The sequence below is a fragment of the Xiphophorus hellerii genome, chromosome 3 (assembly GCF_003331165.1).
Source record: "Xiphophorus hellerii strain 12219 chromosome 3, Xiphophorus_hellerii-4.1, whole genome shotgun sequence".
Classification (NCBI taxonomy): Eukaryota; Metazoa; Chordata; class Actinopteri; order Cyprinodontiformes; family Poeciliidae; genus Xiphophorus; species Xiphophorus hellerii.
In genome coordinates this window covers 15,853,880-15,861,183 of record NC_045674.1, presented here as the reverse complement: position 1 = coordinate 15,861,183, position 7,304 = coordinate 15,853,880, and the positions used below count along the sequence as shown (strand labels likewise).

General features: G+C 36.5%; 1 long non-coding RNA gene across 1 annotated transcript; it reads left to right on the top strand.

Moving 5' to 3' along the window:
• Positions 1–5,759: 5,759 nt before the first annotated feature.
• On the top strand, positions 5,760–6,993 carry LOC116717515 (uncharacterized). The gene is made up of 2 exons (XR_004338753.1): positions 5,760–5,978; positions 6,572–6,993. It is a non-coding gene; the product is annotated as an uncharacterized LOC116717515 (long non-coding RNA).
• Positions 6,994–7,304: the final 311 nt, after the last annotated feature.

Genomic DNA, 7,304 nt, shown 5'->3' with positions numbered 1-7,304 from the left:
AATGCTGCCACCACCATATTGAACTGTGGGTTTGGTGTTCTTTCCATGATGTGATTTTGTGCCAAATACAATTATGGCCAAACACCTTATCTGCAAAAATGTTCCCAGACTTATTTTCTTTTGAAGAAAAGGCAGCTATTGTCCAAAAACGTGATGAATACAGTCATATTAAGTTTATTGAATGTGGCTAAAATAAATAATACGCATTCTCATTATGCCCATTTGTCAGATTAAACATGCTATTTGAAAACAACAGCATTTACGCCTTTAATAAAAATGTTTTCTTTTTTTTTGGTAAGATTCAAACCTTAAAAGCTGTGTTTTTATTAGATTGAGGTGGAAAATCCACATAGTTAACAAAAATAAAAGGCTTTAAGACATCAGTCTGTGTGTAACTAATCTAAAAAACATAATTCACAAAATGGGCCAATATAAATATACTGTATATACAGGAATGACCTGGATCAAAAAGTGTTTTAATAAAATATTAGTTTAAGGGTGTGCGCTCTTATGCAACAGGCACCTTGTTATGTTTCACATTTTCCACTCTACTGCCGTTTGTTTGTGTTTAGTTCAGTTGTACAAGCTAGATATCACACATCTGTGGGAAAAGTTTGAAGTCAAAATTCTTGACATCACAAAATTCTGTCTTTTTAACGGTGGGGTGATGTGAGTGAATGTTTACGTCACATGATAAATAGAGATTAAATACAGATTAGAGTTACAAAACTGTGGGTTGAAATGCCGAGGTGGATGCCTCACCTGGGTTATGAAAGGTTAGAATCACTACTTCAGAAGCTAGAGAATTATTTATGAGAATAAATACTTTAGATGTCAAATTGACGATGTGGGAGTGGTTCTAAACTACATGAGTTTCCATGAGTCGGGCCACAACAGTGATGAAATTTAATTATGACAGATGCTTTAACTGATGTCATTTGTTCTTTGTCAGAAAGGTGAGTCTGGTGAAAAACAAAGTGTTTTCTCGACATTTTCACTCCTTTTTCATCACCAGGGCTGTGGCTACTTTTCAAATTATGACCTCTGTATTTTTTCAGTGAACTCAGAAAATTTCTGTTTCTTCTATTATATAACAGGACTAAAGTAAGCCTGACTGCGACGGTTTGTTAATTTTTCCACCAAAACATTACTTCACCTTTTCTCTGTCTGTTTTCGTCACTACATGTTGTTCACAAGGATCGGTATTTATAGCACTGACGTGTTGGAATGATGACAGAGTTGCTCTCCACTCCTCACCTATACGAGTTTCTCAAAGGGCAGGTGGCAACACGCCATTTTGTCCAGGCCTGAAAGACTTGTGTTTCTTTATGTGGAAGCCCTGGAGGCAGGTGGAAACACTTCACACTTAGATGACAAAGGCAGCCATTTGTAAGAGCAAACCCAGAACAGTTTCAAAACTGGACACACGCCCAGTTCTTGGCCAATAAGCTCTCAGGTACAACAGTTGTGTCTCGAAAGCTGCAATATGGAAACCCAGTCCTGCCCATGGAAAGTATGTACCAATTTAGTCTATAGTCTTACAAAACAGGTCATGTACACAACATGTTGACGCTGTGCAGGTTTGGTCACTCCAGCGTAGTGAGAGCTGGATCTGGTCTCATAGTAAATACTGAAGGTGTGACTGTATGCCAAGAAATTATTATTGAACAAAACCTTTGAAGGTCAGCTCCTCCTAAGCAGGACCAAGGGTTTCCCTTGTGTCTCTTTTGAACATCAATCACACAATAAAACCACAGGTTATGAAAGTACACTAACTTTGTTCATTTTCAATGAGCAGATGCAGCGATAAACTGCACAAACAGTCCAAAAGAGACTGTTCTGTGAACCAAGGTGCCAGACAGGATGTAAACACTTCTGTCACCCGAGTAGAAGCTGGAGCTGAAGCTTCAGGGTGCCGACTTTCATCGCTTTTCAAACAAATTCCTCACCTAATGAAAATATTTTGTGTTTAAGAATAAGATCACAAACTTCAAAAAGATTTTTCTGATGTTACACAACATTTATTACAGAAAATCCGATCTGGTTTCACAAAAACATCTTACAGTTGCGAAAAAAAAAATTCCTCTGAAGGTGTTTTCACGCTGACTCTGCACATTCCAGGCGCGCTTTGGCCAACAGAGCTCCTGACAGCAATGTACGACCCATCTGTCATCTACTGTACCGACTTCTCTCTGTCACACAACCCCTCTAATATTTGGACTAAAAGTCTCTGAGCAAGTTGCCTCATGGAATCGGTAGCTTGTTTACGTTGTTTGGTATCAGACGCAGTGGCAGCTTAAGCATGGTCTACAAATATTCAATAGGGTTGAGATCAAATAAGTTTGTTTAATTCTGTTTTATCTGCTTTTATGAGTATTTTGGGATCATTATCCTGGTGGAAGATGGAGTTTAACATTGACTTAGGAATAGCCCTAGAGCATGATGCTGCCACCACCATGTTTGACTGTTAATATTGTTTCACAGTCTCACCTTGACTGTATTAAAAATACTCTTAACTTTAGGCAAAAATAGCCACATTATTGTCTGTGAATTTATTTTCCAGATGTTTTCTTTCTTATCCATGGGAATAATGCCTAACATTTACTGAAGGTAAATTATGTGGTTGCAAAGGAACAATTAATCTAAAACTGGAGGGAAAGTACATGTACATTTGAGCCTAAATGTTTTGAACCAGGTTGGATTGTAGAAAATCTTGCAACAAATTCAAACTTGCAGCCAGTTCTTTATGTCCTCACCAACATTTAGAACTGAGACAACAAAGAAAACGGAGGTTTTCAGGGAACTATTCACTGACATAGGTATGTAAGATCTGTCTTCCTGCCCTGCATGGTGAACAATAAAAATTTTGCAACAATAGATAAGACAAAAAAACCAACAATGTGATATTTGTTGCTTCTGCAGCGATGCCAGTCTAGTCTGAATTTTAGATCTCTCTGTGAAGCTACTATTTAGTTACAATTCAAATATTTTTTTCCCATTATCTTGTAGCTTCAGTAAACCTAATCTCCATCTGGTTGCTCAGAGGTATTTCTCAACTGCTTTTGGATAAAAAAAAATTGTGCCTTGCCGTTAGTGTCCGTAAAATACCCTCACAGCATTCAGTTGTGTTCTAGTCACGCAACATTCCTGGGAACTTCATAGTTTTCAGTTTATTGCCTGCTTTACCAGCAGGTTTGTTTGTGATGCCTTCAAGCAGGAATATTCCTTTCTCGTCAAGCGTGTCATATCTTCAGGTCACTTCTTTGTCTCCAGCTTTAGCTTGTATAACAGAGCAAGTTTTCCACATCACTGCTGTTTACGCTCTGCCAGTTTAAAAATGTTTGTTTTTCTCCAGTGGAAGAGTCATTCTTTTACTGTCTCACCTCATCAGGAAAAGAAGGTTGTATTGACAAAGATGTTGTTGTTGCCATGATGAAACCATGACAATTCAGGAGCTTTTAATGTCAAGACAGAAAAATAACCTAGAGAGGTCACACATCACAGATATATGTTTATTATATATGATAGGATGCCTGCAGAGACTTTCCTCCTTGCTATGATATCTTCTAGTCTTCATTCCTTCTGTTTTTACCCTTTTAGTTATTGCAGACGTCCTACACATCTGCCTCAATAGGAGTGTATTTTCTCTTGTTTTTCCTGTTTAGAAGACTGGCTGTGAGAAAAGGGCCTCTGCCTCAAATCATATTTATACCCTATGGAAGTCATTAATAATAATAATAATAAAATGTGTGTATACCCTTAACCATCTTTGAAATTTGAAGTACTTATGACTACAGAAATGCATCAGTATTAAATGTATCAGGTTTGGCTTGAGAAAGTCCAGTTTCAATCTCACTTCCCTGAACAGTCTGAGGTTTAATAACAATTGTGTCTTTATTTTGTTCAGTAAATGATGGGACTAACTTCCAGTAAGCGGTATCATTTTAGGAGAACTGCTGCTGTTCTGAATAAAACTCAAACTGTGTCATTTGGATTTAAAACTTACTACATTTTTACTTTTTTTTTTTACAATCTGTATCTGCGTGAAGACATGGTGATCACATTATGATGTTCACATGGTAATTTCTGAATAAATATCCAATTTAAAACTGTTACTCTTCCATAAAAGGATAATCACTTCTATTAACTAAACATTAACTGTGGAAGATAACTGAACTCCCTCACTCCCTTAGGTATAGGTGCTGAACAAGAACAATACCCGTCTTAAATATCTTATCAATATAGTCTTGTATTTATATTATCAATTTTGTTAATAATTATAATTTCTCTACTATTCGCTGTTGGATTCTGAAGGATGCATGTTAGAGCTTGAACTAGAAGGATGTAGGTTTATTGCTCATTGAGATTCATTTAATTGTGTGATTTTGAATCTTATTGACAAATGAATGCTCTTGTTTGCAGCCCTGGGTTTGTGTGCAACAGAGTCATTTATGAACGTTGTGCTTAAAACAACAAAAAATGCTGTCAAAACACAAACATGATCTGTTTCATTATCTGTGTCCTCTAAAAAGAGAGCAGATCTCTTTCCAGTGTCGTCATGCTTCACTTTAATCCCCTAAAGGCTTAATGTTTCCTTTATGTTTTTATCATATGATAAGTTGCTGCAGTAGTTTTTGGCTTTTGCACAAAGCAATGTGACAAACTGAAGTAGTCCTGACAAGTCTTTCTGGAGACTTTTGCTGACACGCCGGCTATAATCTCTTCCGCAGAAGTCATCCGTCTTCCTGAGAAGTTTGCTGAAACATGAAGCTAAACGTTCCAAAGGTCAATCGTATTGTAGCTGGCAGCGAGTTATTGTTTGAAAAAAAAAAAAAAAAAGGAGAAAAGGTCTGAATGTTTGTGTGTGTGCTCTGAAACAAAAGAGAATGTGTTAATTTAACATAACGTATTTATTGTAGCTAAATTAACAGATAAAAGAAAACTAAAATATCTATTTTGTGAAGTACAGTAAGTGGAAAAATGTTTACAGCTAATTACAGTACAAACTAGAATTGTTTAATTCTTCTGCACAGAACAAATCATTCAGTACCGTTTTCCACATGAACCGAAAATGCAAATATAAACAATGCATTTTATTTTATTTATGTAAAGCCAATCACTTAAAAGTGTAAACAAAATAATAATAATAAAAACCATAAACATTGATTTATTTACTTTTTTATAATTGAAAGGCATTGTAATAAATTGACAGTAAATACAAGTTTCACTGACTTAATACAAAGAAATGCATAGTAATTAGGCCATCTTTATAAATACCTGGCAGAAGAATGTTTTGGCCTTTATTTTCTATTGCAAGAGAAAAAAATACTTTAATTAGATTTCACTCCAATGAAAGTCGCTTCCAACAGCGTATCAACCTGCTGCACTTTGAGCTGCAAACCGTCTCGAGGGCAGCAAGCAAAGACGCACCAGGTGGGTTCAACCTAAACGACTGCAGGGCAATTCTTACACATTTACACGATTATACAACAGTACAATATAACACCAGGCAGTTTTTTTGTTTCTCCACAAAGTTCTGCTAGGGATTAGGTTATCAATATTTTGTGCAGATTAAAATAGAAATGTGGAGTAAATTCTTATTCCTAACTAATCTAAAATAACAGGCATTGTTCATTGCAAAAGCATTTATACAAACAATATGTTACTTGTCTCAGTGAACAAAATGCAGCAGCTCATTCAAATGTGATTTTATAAATGTGTTATATTTGATTAGGTTAATAGGAAAGAAGTGTACATAAACTCCTCTGCTGTGGCCTCGTGCGTCACAATCACAAGTATTACTGACGAATCCCTACAAAGTAACCGAATGATTATAGCTGTTTGAGTGGAAAGTCATTCAACTCTTCGACTGGTACCACCTCGTTTATGATGCCGAGTGAACTACTATGAAGAAAAGCTGAGAGAACAAAAAAGGCAAGGTGCAGTTACAGGTATCAGCAAACTTAGGTTTTAAAAAAGTGTCAGGTCTAAATACCTATTAGAGACAATTTAAACAAATACAGGAAAGACAAGAGAGTTAGATTCTTTGTTTCTCGCGAGGAGAGCAGACAGAGATGTGTTTACAGTTACAAATCTTCGACCGCTCTGCCACACATCTGTCTGTTCCTCTCTTTTATTGATCTTTAGGAACCCTGCCACAAGGGGCGCTGCAACTCTAAAAGGGTGGAGTCAAAGCATTCATCACATGGTTGCAGCGCTAAATAACATTCACTTCTAGACACATGTTATCTATACTCTAAATCTTTCTTTCTCCAGGCACGGTGACACGTTGCATAGCTTCAAAGCAACGGCTTTGTATCACAAAGAAGCACAGAGCAGAGTTTATTGTCAGGCATGTAAAACTCTGCTGGGAGCAATTAACACCTCTGTCTTGTAGGAAGTCCTGCAGGGCAACATCTGCTGAGAGTAGCTGTCACCCCTATTTCCCAAGGAAGTCTCAGGATAGAATCAAAGTTATTTAACACACAGAAACATTATCTAAATGTAACTACAAGGCTACATGATACAACAAATATTTGATAATTACTAATACAATTTACCTAACAAAAAGTTACGACTTTAAAACGGCAACAATTCCCGATCATGTCGTTCCTATGGTGTAACAAAGAACCTATGTTTGGCTTTGTCAAAAATATTTCTAAAGAGGAAGTGGAAACTGATGGACAGTCCACAGGCACACAGTTTTAAAGCTCCTTTACAAGTCACAAGTGCCATGTCTGTAAAGCAGCTGACTGGCTGGCCAGCTCATACAGGTGTGTTATACCCAGTCTTTCTTCATAAAGAGCAGAACAGCAAAAAAAAAAAGATAAAAATTCCAAAGACTCAAATTTCTGTTTTTTTTTTTTTTTGGCCCAGAGCTTTATGACATTCTGGACATTTGAGAACAAATCATGAAACAAAAATCTTCATAGTGTGTTACAGGCCGACTTCACTGCCTTCTAAGGCATCTTAACTACAATAAATCCACTTGTAGTGGGACTGAAGTACGCTACAATAAATGCAGATTATCCAAACGCGATGGAAGTGAGCTTTGGCCCCTTTATTCTGTTTGTATAAAAAAATGTAGTCTATCGCTTTGTTTTAAGACCCAGTTTAAAAAGTATAAATCCAGCTCTATCTGATCCTAAAATGTTGGTTTTTATGGATCCTGAAGGCATTCAATCAGCAAATTAAACACTGAAAGACTCACAGACAAAACTGTAAACCCAAAATGTGATGTGAAAAATGAAATTTGAATCAATGAAAAATCTACTAACTCATTAGGTGTTTTGACCTTTAGAAAA